Source organism: Mandrillus leucophaeus, unplaced genomic scaffold (assembly GCF_000951045.1).
Source record: "Mandrillus leucophaeus isolate KB7577 unplaced genomic scaffold, Mleu.le_1.0 Scaffold868, whole genome shotgun sequence".
Lineage (NCBI taxonomy): Eukaryota > Metazoa > Chordata > Mammalia > Primates > Cercopithecidae > Mandrillus > Mandrillus leucophaeus.
In genome coordinates, this window is record NW_012109452.1 from 43112 (window position 1) to 57393 (window position 14282).

The 14282-nt window shown below is 39.2% G+C and overlaps 1 pseudogene across 1 annotated transcript; it reads left to right on the forward strand.

Moving 5' to 3' along the window:
- Positions 1-5290: 5290 nt before the first annotated feature.
- Positions 5291-6318, forward strand: LOC105531124 (annotated as a pseudogene). The gene is made up of 2 exons (XR_001004740.1): positions 5291-5319; positions 5424-6318. The product of XR_001004740.1 is annotated as a coiled-coil domain-containing protein 90B, mitochondrial-like (transcript).
- The last annotated feature ends 7964 nt before the right edge of the window (positions 6319-14282 follow it).

The following is a 14282-nucleotide window of genomic DNA, read 5'->3' on the forward strand; positions in this document are numbered from 1 at the left end:
TGGATTCCTCACTTTGAAGAGTGTGAGGAAAACCTATGTTTGCCCCTTAAGCTTTCAGCTCAGCTAATGAAGTGTTTAGCATAGTACCTCTGCTATTTGCTGTTATTTTATCTGCTATGCTATTGAAGTTTTTGGCAACTGACTATAATGTGAGCCAAGAATCACTGGTTGTGTCTTGAATTGTGTCTTGAAATTGAAGGTGTCTTGAATCGAAGTGTCTTGAATTGAAAGGTACTATTATATCTCCAAGAAATATTCCTTAAGGTATTAACTGAGAAGGCTGTGGATTTAATATGGAAATGTTTCATAAGAATTCTGTCAATGGAGATACACTGTTATCTTCACCTTTTTAAGAAATAGGAAATATTTTAATGTTTCTTGTCCGAGAATTTCCTTACTCTTGATCGTGGGATACTATTTAATTATTTTGCTTTAGAAAGCTGAGTGTATCACACCTTATCTATGTAGAATATATTTCCTTATTCAGAATTTCTAAAAGTTTCAGTTCTATGGGGGCTAATATCTTCCTATAATTTTAGACATTCTTTATCTTCTTAGTATAGCAAACTGCCATCATTTACTTTTAAACTTTGATTTTACATACTATTTATTAACAATTTTATTAGGAGTACTATAATTCTGTTAACTAAATATATATTTTAGATAGATGAAGAAGCTAGAAAACAGGCACATTCCTGACTGCTACTTTACATTGAAATGTATTCTTTCAGTTTTTAAAGTAAAGGCAAACTTAACAATGACTTGTACGCTGATAGTTTTGGAAACTTATTCAAACATTTGAATATAAATTTACCATTTAGTTTTTAAAATACATAGCGACATCCTCGAGATCCTAGCATTTCTCCTTGTACAGGGGACCAGAGAGGGCTTGGAATGTTGGGAAAAAAAGCAAGGAGAAGTCGTCCAAGGGATGTCCATTTTTTATCCCTCTGCATGGGCTAGATTTTCCAAAATCATAATTTGCAGAAGGCCAGCATTTATGGTGGAATACAAAATTATATATAAGGTAGCCACACTGGGGCACAGTCCATACCCACTCACAGCTTTGGCCCCTTTCACAGAGAAGAACCCGGGTTAGAGGATTGCAGAAGACCAACAGGGAGGGCAGGGAAGATGCCGGTTGGGTTTTTAGGACAGTTCATTTCACTGGGATTTTGAAGCATTTCTCTCTGAATGCAAAGCCTGCTCTAGTCCTGGTGGGACATACTGGGGATGGGGGTAGGGGAAGATGCAGTAATGAAACCAGTTAGTCAATGTAGTCTTAATATCCTTGACAATGCTGTAAAGTTTCTTTTTATAAATATTTCTGTTTAAGCTATTTCACCTTTGTTTGGAAATCTTTCCCTTTTAAGGAGAAAATGTGACCCTTGTGAAAAAGCTTGAAGGAAAGTTCCTCCCTTTTTTTCTTTAAACCTTTAAATGACAAATCTAGGTAATTAATGGTTGTGAATTTCTATTTTTGCTTTGTTTTTAATGAACATTTGTCTTTCGGAATAGCATTGTGTGATAACACTTAAATGGCAAAAACAAAACATGATAATTTTGTGCAATTAACAAAGCTACTGCAAGAAAAATAAAACATTTCTTGGTAAAAAGCATTTGTATTTATATATTATATACTTATATATAATATATACTTATTATATATTTAGCATTGCTAAGATTTTTAGATGCCTGTTGTGTATCTTTTAAAGGTTTTGACCATTTTGTTATGATGAATTACATATGTATTACATTCACTATATTAAAATTGTACTTTTTTATTATGTGTCTCATTGGTTCATAGTCTTTATTTTGTCCTTTGAATAAGCATTAAAACATTTGTAAACTTCACTTATTTTGTTTCTCCTTCCTATACTGTTACAATACACTTTACTTATCTTTAGTTCTATATAATTTCAAACACTAACTCTGCTCCTCTGTGCCTGGCAGAGAAGGCCGTCGTTCCCCAACACCATTGCTTTGGTTCAACCTTTCTCCAAGCTCAGTTCCCTTCCAGTTATTCCTTCACAGCCCCAATGGCCTCTGGGGTTTTTGGAAAACAAAGATTTCCTTCTCTAAATCCTTCCCTATCTAAATTGTTTCCTAGAAATAAAATAGAGGTTTCTAAGTATGACAGATGATGTTCTTTCTGTCTCATCCCACTCTTGATCAGCACTTCAACTTCCCTTGTCCCTCAAATTCACTATAGTCAGGTGTTTGGTTCCCTAACTGGGCATGTTCTTTCCTAGGCCCATGACTTTGCATTTGCTAGGGCCACTACCTGCATATAAGAGGAGGCTTACTCATCCTTAAGAACTCAGTTCAAGTAATACCTCCTTTGTGTTTTCCTTGGCAGAGCTCATGGCTTCCAACTTGATGTTCCCAAAACATCTCATTATCTGAATTACAACAAAAATACTGCATTGCTCTTACTTATTTATAGGTTTCTTCATTCACTCTAGCTCTCCCAGAGCATTAACCATATTATACCTACCACTGCATCCCCAATGTAGCATTAATGCAGGACTTAATGAATTAACAAGTTATCTTGATCTTCAGGCTGTCAGATACTGTTCTAAATTCAATAACCTGGCTCACAATAGGTGTTTTTTTGTTTGTTTGTTTGTTTGTTTTTTGAGACTGAGTCTTGCTCTGCTGCCCAGGCTGGAAGTCAATGGCATGACCTCAGCTCACTGCAACTTCTACCTCCCAGGTTCAGGTGACTCTCCCACCTCAGCCTCCTGAGTATGTGGGAGTACAGGCACCTACCAGCATGCCTGGCTAATTTTTGTAGACAAGATTTCACCATGTTGGCCTGGGTGATCTTGAAATCCTGACCTCAGGTCATCGGCCCACCTCAGCCTCCAAAGTGCTGGGATCACAGACATGAGTCACCGTGCTTGGTTTTAATAAAATTATAACTTGTTTACCCTCTTTTCTCCTTGTCTAGCAGTAGTCCAACAAGGGGTTTGGCATGCACAATCCTCTCAATCTATAATACCTCCCCTCACTTTTAGCAGGGTGACTACCATCCTTCCTTCTGGAATAGCTTGCCTTTTACTTCCTTGAGGAAACTTCTCCAACCCTTACTCTTACCTTTGAGGAGTGCCCTTTTATACCCTCTCATAGCACTCTGTACTTTAACTTCATAAAGTTTTCTCACCAAAGTTACTGTAGAGTTTATTGAGTCTATGTGTTTATTGTCATCTGTTTAGGGTCTCTCTATTCTAGCTTCATGTAAGCTTCATGAGAGAAGGGACAATGCTTATCAACTTCATCTCAGTTCCTAGGACAGTACCTAGCACATACAAGGTATTCAAAATCAAGTGATCTAGGCTAAACAAGTCCCCTTGTCACTCTAAAATTAAAAGAGCAATTTCATTTACATACATATTCTTACGTATTTTAACTTAACATTTCCCTATCTAAATGACAAATGAGGCTGTCTCATCCCAACCCTGATCAGTACTTCAACTTCCCTTGTCCCTCCAATTTACTATATAAATACCTAACAATGGGTATTTATATGAAATTGCTCTTTTATGAAACACAAGAAAAGGAAAGAAAGAAGATTAGTCATATTAGTATGTATGTACATACATTCACACTGCAATTGAATTATATTATAAATGTTTATACAGGCATGTACTTGTATAAATTTGAATATGCTATGAGTCTTTTTTTCTTTTTTTTTTTTCTTTTTTTCTGAGATAGAGTCTTGCTCTGTTGCCTAGACTGGAGTGCACTGGCACGATCTCGGCTCACTGCAACCTCCGCTTCCCGGATTCAAGCAATTCTCTTGCCTCAGCCTCCAGAGTAGCAGGGACTACTGGCACACGCCACCACGCCCAGCTAATTTTTTTGTATTTTTAGTAGAGACAGTGTTTCACCATGTTGGCCAGGATGGTCTTGATCTCTTGACCTCATGATCCGCCTGCCTTGGCTTCCCAAAGTTCTATTAGCTATTAATGGTTGGATTCCTCTTTGTACCTCTGGCTTTAAGAGGTATTGTCTCTTCCAGGGGTACAGGACACCAAATTTAAGTTGGATACAGATGGGGGGAGCATTTAACACTTTGCCTGTGATCACAGTGTCCCATACTTTAGGATTGACTTGGGAAGTAGATAAGTTTTCCATTGTCTTTCCTCCCTTATCACAGGAAAGCAAAAGGAGCAAACCCTCATCTGCCTTGTGATTTCCAAGACATACCACTGTTTGCAGCTGAGCCATCAAACTCCTTCCCAACAAGGGAGTGGGGCATTCAGACATGAAAAGGAAGGTATGTGAGGAAACTAAAGTCTCTGAAGAGCAGCTTAAAAGGTGGGTAAAATGGCATGTATGAAGTTGTTTATCTACCCCGTGACCATACAGTTTTGGGGTGACGGAAGCCCATTGTAATGGGTCAAAACCAAGTAAGCAAGTCCATGTCCAAATGGAAGTTAATATTCTTTTTCTTTTTCTTTTTTTTTTTTTTTTTTTGTCTCACTCTGTCCCCCAGGCTGGAGTGCAGTGGTGCAATCTCGGCTCACTGAAACCTCCGCTTCCCACGTTCAAGTGATTCTCCTGCCTCAGCCTCCTGAATAGCTGGAATTACAGTCACCTGCCACCATACCTGGCTAATTTTTGTGTTTTTAGTAGTTTCACCATGTTGGCCAGGGTGGTCTTGAACTCCTGACCTCAGGTGATCCACCCACCTCGGCCTCCCAGCGGGCTGGAATTACAGGCATGAGCCACCTCACCCAACCCAAAAGTTAATATTCTTACCTGCCACCTCAAAGGTTACCTATGGCTCCTCTGGAGATATGTTCCATTGTCCAATGGGAGATGTGGCAGAAGGTCTGGTGGGCTTGCCTGGCTATTTCAGCCATCATTGGTTCAGGTGCCAATGGCTCCCTTTGGAGTACTGGGCATTTCCTCTTCCAATATCCAGTTTTTTTTTTTTTTTTTTTTTTTTTACAATATACACACTGATTTATGCCCAAGGCATGGTGACTTGGATGCCCAGTTTTATGTTTTCCACCTTTTCGCTTCCCTTGTTTAGGCTAAGAACCAGGAGGGCAATCCCATGTGGGAGGTGAGCTTAAGGCTGCAGCCAAGAGCTGCACCTTTTGGGAGGTCCTTTTTGCTCTTTCTGCTTCCTATCTTCTGCCCCTGTTATTAAAAACTAAAAATGCCATATTCAAAAGCCTGGGGAGAGACTCCTTCAGCACCACAAGCAAGGAGGGATATGATAGGCCGCCAGTGGCTATAACTCTTTTAGAAGAAAGGAAATTATCTTTTGATACCCATGCATTGGTTCAGGACTTGGAAACTCATGGATTTGACAAAACACAAGCAGAAACTACAGTATCAGCACTAACTACTTTATCAAATGTCAGCCTGGATACTACCAATAAAAAGATGGTCACTCAAGCTCCACAGGAAATAACAGTACAAGAGGCAATGGCTCATTTGGGCTCTATCAGGAAAGAAATGGGGATCCTAGAGAAAAGTGAATTCACAAATCTGAGAGCAGAGAATGAGAAAATGAAAACTGAATTAGACCAAGTTAAGCAACAACTAATACATGAAACCAGTTGAATCAGAGCCGAAAATAAACTGGATATCAACCTAGAAAGGAGCAGAGTAACAGATATGTTTACAGATCAAGAAAAGCAACTTAAGGAAGCAACTACAGAATTTACAAAAACGGATACCCAAACCAAAAATATTATTTCAGTGACCAGTAATAAAACTGATACAGAAATTGCTTCCTTAAAAACACTGGTGGAGTCTAACAAACTTGAGACAATTCGTTATCTTGCATTCTCAATATTTAATTGCCTGGCAGTAGCATTGAGATTTTAGAGATTCTGGAAGTAGTATTAATACTCTTACTGCTGTGGCTATTGGCTTCTTAGAACACCAAACCAGGAGAGATTGATTTGGAACATTGTCTGTTGCAGCAAAAATTTACCATGCAAGATTATTCGAAGTATATAAGGACTAAAAAGGAAATGTTTCAGAATGAGAAGAGACATTTTGTCTTTCTTGTGTGTGTGTGAGTGTGTGTGTGTGTCTTTTTTATATTGAAAAGCTGTAATTCAAACCTGGTTTATTTGAGATAGAAGAGCATTTTGTCCTTTTGATAGTTCATAAAATTGAACCAGGGTTTTCTTGTGTTTGCTTGATCAGTTCTGTAAATCATACGGGATCTTGTTGGTATTGGCTGAATATTTGAAAACTATTCCCTAGCCTACATACTTATTACTGAATTAACTTCCCTGATAACCATTGTATAATTACATTTTTCTATAAAATAAAAGGTTATTACAACCACAGAAATGACAACAGCAACAACAACAAAAGGTGATTCACAGGAGTCTGGGGACCCATAGCTGCTTTTTGTAGTTTCATACGGATATGAAGATCAGATTGGATTATAAAATGTACTCCCAAAGGGGTTTGTCCTTTTTTTTGAGTCAGAATTTGTGTTAGTACATTTCCTAATTGCCTCAACTAAACATCCGTGAAGCAAAACCGATTCTTATCTTTACCCGTAGAAACTTCCTTAATCTTTTCATAGTTAATAGGCTTTTCATTCACTTCTTCACCCCTTCTAACGAACAAAGAACCATATGAGTGCCCTCCCCAAGTCCTCACTGCCCCTTTGATGATAGTTGCATTTCAGATCTTGATCTGGAACATCTGTATCTCCTGCCTGATATATTTTATGGTTAGGGCTATGAGCCAATATCTCATCTGTGTGGGTCCCAGCTGTCCCCAAAATGCAATGTTTCTCTCCCACTGTACAACACAGAGACAACCAACATGCAGATTCTGCCAAGTCAAACTATAGGTCAGAGTTAATTTCTCAAACTCATCTATGAATTTTCCTGGATCTTCAGAGAAATGAGGAAACTTTTCTTTATGTAGAGCCAAATCAGACATAGAAAAGGGGACATGTACTCTTACAGTGCCTTCTTCCCCATTTGCCACCTCTCTTAGTGGACAAACATTTCCCTTTGGAGGTTGATAAGAGGCTCCACTACAAGTAGTACCCGCAGGGCTAGGTTCCTCAGGGAGTGCTGGGAATAGAGTGGGACTAGATGGGTAAGGAGGAAGGGACAAAGGGGTCTCAGCAGAACTTTCAGGTGGACAGAAGGGAGAATGGGCTGACATACCTGAACCTTCCTAGCTGAGAGAAGGAGGTTCTGCTCCACCCAAAAGTGTCTGCTGGACTGTGGGGGCTTGGATCAAGGGATTGTCTAGTGTATCTAGTTCTTTTTCTTCCTTTCCTTTCATCAAACATGCACATGCCTGTTGCAGGGTTTTATCTTGACTGAGCAGCAAAAATGCTTAACACGTGGTATTTCATCCCATGTTTCATCCCACTTACAAAACAAACCAAGTGGAAGTGTAATCGAATATTATACTTATATTATATTATTATAGTATACAAGATATTATAATATTAAGTACTATATATTTAATTATACACTATAATATTAAAGGCTGTACTTCCAATAGGAGACAATTTCTTTTGTTTTTCCAAATAATACTGAGGCCAAACAGTATTACACATAAATACCAATTTCACCAATTTTCTCCATTATTCCCATTTATTTTAAACTGATCTCAGTGTGGAAGGATACATCCTAGTGATAAGTCCTTTGGGATCAATGTTGTGGTTCCCACAAAGGAGGCAGGCGATGTTGAAAGAAAAGTTCCAAACTGGTGAGATTGTATTGCCACTGGCCAAGTTCCACTAAAAAGGAAAGGAGACGTTTTTAAGGTCAGCTACATTCATGTAGCTGAAAACTGAATTCTCTTATCCACACTAGCCAAATAATATACATGAACTGAGCCATGACTCTTAGATAAACCACAACATAGAATCCAATGAAAGAAATGTCAAATAAGGCAAAGGAAATGAAGGGGAGTTAGATGGAAATGGCCAGAGCAAGCAGGCTCTGGACAATAGTTGCACTGTGGATTGGACAAGCAAAGCTGATTTGCCCGAATTTTGAAAAGATAAGAAATGTTTTTAGTGTACAAATCAAACAAAACAGCAAGGAGAAAGGTCCCCTGATTTCTATCCTAGTACTTCTCAATCATGCCTAGTGATTGCAACAAAACATAACCACACCTATGTAATCTTATTGCTTAAATACCAAATCTTCATCAGCAATTTTAGAGAAAGTTAAAATCTCTAAGATCAGTTAAATGAACTCTCCTGAAAATGACAATGAAACAGAGACAGTGCCCAAAAAATGGATTCATGCAGCAAAGAGGACAAGGCAGATAAATACAGACACCATAGCAGTTAACATCCCCTGAGGCCAAACCTATTCTTAGTCAAGAGGAACTTTACTGAGAGGGTCCTCTAACCCCACAAATCTTAAGAAGGGCTCTAACCTCCAAAGTTGGGCCAGGAACCTAGGTTTGGTCAAGGGTCCTTGCCTTTTATTAAGAGGAACCTTTAATCCTCTCTGTCAGGAGAGACTCTAACTCCCCTAAGTTGGGCCTCTAACCCAATCCCATCCTTTACCCTGGAATGCCAATGCATACCCAGAATCAGCTAATTGGTACTGCAGTCTATATCCTTTGGGTCGAGGGTCTCCTCAGTATTGTCCCTTCATGGTCGCCAGAAAGATGTTACCAGAAAGTGGTCCCAATCCAGACCCCAAGAGAGGGTTCTTGGATCTGGGGCAGAAAGAATTCAGGATGAGTCCACAGAACAAAGTGAAAGCAAGTTTTGTAAGAAAGTGGTGTAAGAACAGCTACTCCAAGGCAGAGTTAGGTGTTCCCAAAAGAAAGAGGAGGCCCGTGTTCACCCTAGGTACAATGCTTGTTTATGTATAGGAGAAAACACGATCATGGGGAAACGTGTTCTGCTACAAGAGTTTGGGATAAATAATTAATTTTATTAAATACTATATTTTGCAAGAATTGATATTGGTATCTTTAAAGCAAAATTAGGAAGGCTTCTGTTCTCAGGATAATGGGATATCAGGAAACTCCTAATCCCAATCTGTTTAGTGAATGTGATCAATCTGTTCTCTTAACTCTAAACATCTAGAGGCTAGGAATCCCTAACTTTCTGGAAATGCAGCCCAGTAGGTCCCAGCCTTATTTTTCCTAGCCCTCATTTAAGACGGAGTCACTTTGGTTCGAACGCCTCTGACTATGTTACTGTGGCAGCTAGAGAAGGAGAGGAGGAGACCTGTCTAACACTAATTCTGTCATCGTTGAGTCCTTCTTTGTGAGTCCTCCTGAGACACCTTCTCAGGTGTTCCAGAAGTAACTGAAGAGACATTGAGGGATGATGGACGTGTTAGACCCACAATAGCACAGTGGGGGCAATCCAGAAAAACAGATCACACTGTTTGTCTTTCCTGGCTACCCATACAAATAATAAAGAAAATGACCTGTCCTGTCTTCGCCAGTGATGCTCCACTGCATATCTCCTCCACTCACCAATGAGTTCAATGGGTGCAACGGACAACAGCTTTGCAATTTTAGCTGCCTGTTACAATTCCTCTCTTCCCGAGGGCTTTCTCCAACTGGAGATGGGAAAGTAGGCTGGGCAGACAGAGCTCACAGGCAGGATGGCCTGTGATTCCAAACCCTTAGAGGATGGGCAGAAGTTAATGGATGAATATTCAATTTTCCCAGTCTCTTGGTTAGATAATTCTAGAAGTTTCTTTCTTGTTTTCTCTCTTCCTACGTTTCTGTATATATTTTAAATATTTTATATTAGAATAAAAGAGTATAAAAATAGAATAAAATAAATATATAAATACATAAAATGTTCCACTTCTCTCTTCATTATGATTATACCTCCTTTTAAGCCGCTGAGCATATTTGTAATAATTATTTTAAAATTCTTGCCCACTAGTTTATCATTTTATCATGCCTGATTTTATACTGACTTGATTTTGTTTTACTTATTATGGCTTATGCTGATTTCTGCAGGAAATTGTGAATTTTATGTTGCTGAGTGTCAATATTTGTTTTCCTTCTTTAGAGTCTTGGGCTTTGTTCTGTCAAGTAGTTAAGTCACTAGGGCGTCACCTTTATCTGTTTGAGGCTTGTTGTTGAGCTTCGTTAGGGTGGTCTAGAAATGTTCTTCACTCTAGGGTTTGTTTAGCTGTAGTACTAAGTCATGGCCTTCCCGTGCCTTTAGTGTTGCCCTGAGTGCTCATGAGTTCTCTTCTCTCTGATAGGCCAGACCTCAAATATCTGCCCACTCCCTGTTATGTCTGAGATTTGCTCAGCTGACAATTTTCTGGTTACACTTTGCTTAATTTATGGAGTTTCATCCTATGCATGCGTGACTTAATATTGATCAAACAGACCCAGTGGGACCTCTATGCAGATTTCTGGAGCTCAGGTTTCCTGCACAGATCTCTCCTTCCTCCAACTCTTTTCCTAAACTTCTAGTCACTCCAGTTATCCTCTATTCAAATTTGTGCTCCCTCAACTCAGCAAGACTACCATGGTCTACTTTGGATCTCTCCTCCTGCACAGTGGTCCAGAATTGCACCAACAAAATATCCAGGGTGTTCATCGATCTCATCTTGTTTATTTCCTTTACCCAGGGATACTAGTATGCTCCTGCTTGTTGGCTTGTTGTTTAATGTGTAAAAGGAGTCGCTTCGTATATTCTTTGGGTTTTCTAGTTCTTCAAGACAGGAAGTTAAAACTTCTGTTTTACTTCAATATGACTCGAAATTGAAGTCTTAGTGGGACAATTCTGAGGAACACTTCACAAGGTTTGTGTAAGATTCCAGGCAAGGTTGAGCTCTGATTGCCCACAGTGATATCTCATTAATTACATACCCTTTATTAGACTTTTTCCCTTGTCTATTTCACATTCCCCCACTTCCTCATTCCTTTCTATAATCATCTCTAAGGCAAACTGCACTTAAGTCTTGGTGTCAGACTCCGTTTTGGAGGAGCCTGAACATAGACAATTGGGCCCCCAGAAATTATACCTCACAACAAAGGCTTATGACTAGTATTTTATTATTTATTTATTTATATTTTTGTTGCACTTCAAGTTCTGGGGTACATGTGCAGAACGTGCAGGTTTGTTACATAGGTATACACGTGCCATGGTGGTTTGCTGTACCCATCAACCCATCACCTACATTAGGTACTTCTTCTAATGCTATCCTTCTGCCAGCCCAACCCCAGAAAGGCCTCAGTGTGTGATGTCCCCTCTCCCCCATGTCCATATGTTCTCATTTTTCAACTCTCACTTATGAATGAGAACATGTTGTGTGTGGTTTTCTGTTCTTGTGTTAGTTTGTTGAGAATGATGGTTTCCAGCTTCATCCATGTCCCTGCAAAGGACATGAACTCATCCCTTTCTATGGCTGCATAGTATTCCATGGTGTATATGTGCCACATTTTCTTTATCCAGTCTATCATTGATGGGCATTTGGGTTGGTTCCAAGTCTTTGCTATTGTGAACAGTGCTGCAATAAACATACTTATGTATGTGTCTTTATAGTAGAATGATTTATAATCCGTTGGGTATACACCCAGTAATGGGATTGTTGGGCCAAATGTGACTACTATTTTACTAAGGAGAACCAGGAGGAAAGAAAATAGGAAATGAGGCAGAAAAAAGTGAAAGCTCCTAATAGGACAGAGCATAACCACACTGGCCATTGCTGCAGACAACTGAGTTCTTGACCTCACAAAGGGGCGGTTGTGAGTGTGAATTCTTCTGCAGAAACTGTAACCAACTCAAACCAAGGAATGGTAGTTCTGTGTTTACAGGAGAGTCATAAATCACCCTACTAGCAGGGCATCAGTCTCTGATTTCTATTCCTTGGTTATACTTAATATTAAAACCTGGAATCTAAATTCGTAAGGCCCTCAAGTCATGGGAAGACAGTCTACCAAATTACATCCCGGACCTCATGTTGACCTGTGAAGAGGTTAGTACTCCTATCATCATTTTTGTACTCCACATTAGAAGTGGTAAATCTTTTCTGTTATAGGTGTAAGTTAGTTTTAATTGTTCCTGCTGCTTTCAATAATCCCCTAAAAAGGAAGCCGGATTGTATGGGAGAGGAACAAACCAATCAAAGATTAAGGTCAGACACTGATCCCTTGATAGCCAGACAGGAATTTGGTTCAAAACATGAGATCACACAAATAAAAAAAAACAGTCTTCTCATTTTATACATGGAATTGTGAAGGTTCAGAGACCACCAAGAAGTTACCAAATGTCACAGAACTATTTTATTACAAAATTGGGCTAGAACTCAGTTTTCTGGTGTTTAGTACAGGGAGATTGTCATTTAAATAGATTATTTTCATGACTGCTAAAGATTGTTAGCTTGAATGCTGGTTTTAGGATTGGCTTTCTAAAATTTGTAGAACCAATGTCAGGGTTCTAAGTAATAGCTAATAGCCATTTATAAGTTGAGCTCCTATAGGACAATCTAAAGAAAATAATGCACATTGAAGTCAAACAATTCAAGGATAAAATGGGTTAGGCCACTTGATATGGTTTGGCTCTGTGTTCTCTCCCAAATCTCATGTCGAGTTGTGATCCTCAGTGTTGGAAGAGGGTCCTCATGGAACGTGTTTGGATCATGGAGGAGAGTTCCCCCTTGCTGTCCTCATGATAGTGAGTGAGTTCTCATGAGATCTGGTGGTTTAAAAGGGTGGTCCCTTCTCCCTTCACTCTCTCACTTCCTCCTGCTCTCACCATGTAAGATATGCTTGCTTCCCCGTTGCCTTTTGTTATGATTGTAACTTTCCTGAGGCCTCCCCAACCATGCCTCCTGTACAGCCTGTGGAACTGTGAGTCAATAAACCTCTTTTCTTCATAAATTATCTAGTCCCAGGTAATTCATTATAGCAGTGTGAGAACAGACTAATACACCGCTTTATTTGACTTACTACTTTATCAGTGATCTATTGTCTCTCCAAAATGCAGTGCGTTAAAACAACCACCATTTTATTATGACTCATGACTCTGAAGGTCATCAGTTTGGGCTAGGCGATGAAACAACTTTGGGGTCAGCTGGGTGGTTCTTCTGATGGTGTCTCCTGGGGTCACTCATGGGGCTGTAGTTAGTTTCTTGGTGACTTGCTTGGGGCTGCCTCACTCACGTGTCTGGTTGTTGGTATTACCCGTTTCCTGGTTCTAGTGTCTCCAGCCGATGAGCTTGGCGGCAGCATTCTAAGAGGGCAGGGGAGAAACTCCTAGGCCACTTGCCTTGTTCACCTGGAACATCTACCACATCACTCTTAATATATCCTAGTGCCAAAGCAAGTCATAAAGTCAGCACAGAATCAAGGGGGTTGGAAAACAGATTCTCCCTCTTAAAGTGAGGAGCTGCTAAGAATGCATAGCTATTTTTAATCTTTCACCACTCTCATATTTTATTGTCTTGTTTCTAAGTTAGAAATACCCCTTGCACAATTTCCAGACTTACAAAATTTCATAAAGCAATGTTAGCACAAAGGAGAGTACAATAAAAAAATTGTTATTATGATTGGGTCTCAGTACAGACAAATATTTTAAAGAATACATCTTAATGTACTTTTTATTATCATGGTAGTACATGTACACCATGTTAGCACAAAATTCTGTTACATTTACTTTGTACAGAAGGAAAATGGATTTAATGGAAACAGGGCTGTTTCTGAGTAATACTTCTAGCTTATGCTCTACTTCTCGATTTGTACAAAGGCGAAGATCTGATCAGTCAATTGAATGGTGTCAAGTTATTACAACATCTCTTTTTCAGATTGAAATAGAGTGTTTTCCCTTCTTAACATGTCTGGATCTTCTTTGTGCCACTTTGTGTATTTCTCTATCCCAAATTCATATCAGCCTTTTAAATAAAAATAATAATGAATTTCTTGTTGTCTTTTCACAAGTTCAATGTTACCTCTCCTGTAAAGTCTTCCCTGACTCTCCTGGGGAAGTTCTCCCTCCTCCTTCCCTCCACAGTGTCACAGATATACACCTATTATAATACAGATCACCTCTAGATTAATCTGTTGACCTGTCTGTCTCTCCATATAGTCAACAGCAGAAATTCAACTTTCATTGTCTTCAAATACCTAGCGTCAAGCAAAAGCTCTGGCAAGAAATAAATGCACAATGAGAATTAGAAAAAAAAAAAAAAAAAAAAAAGAAGAAGAAGAAATTACTGTTTAAGCTAGTTTTGCCTTTAGACTGTATCACCTCTCATTATCACCAATTTTTCAGTTAAATGCTGTTATGTGCTGAATTATGTCCTCCTCAAATTTATATGCCAAGA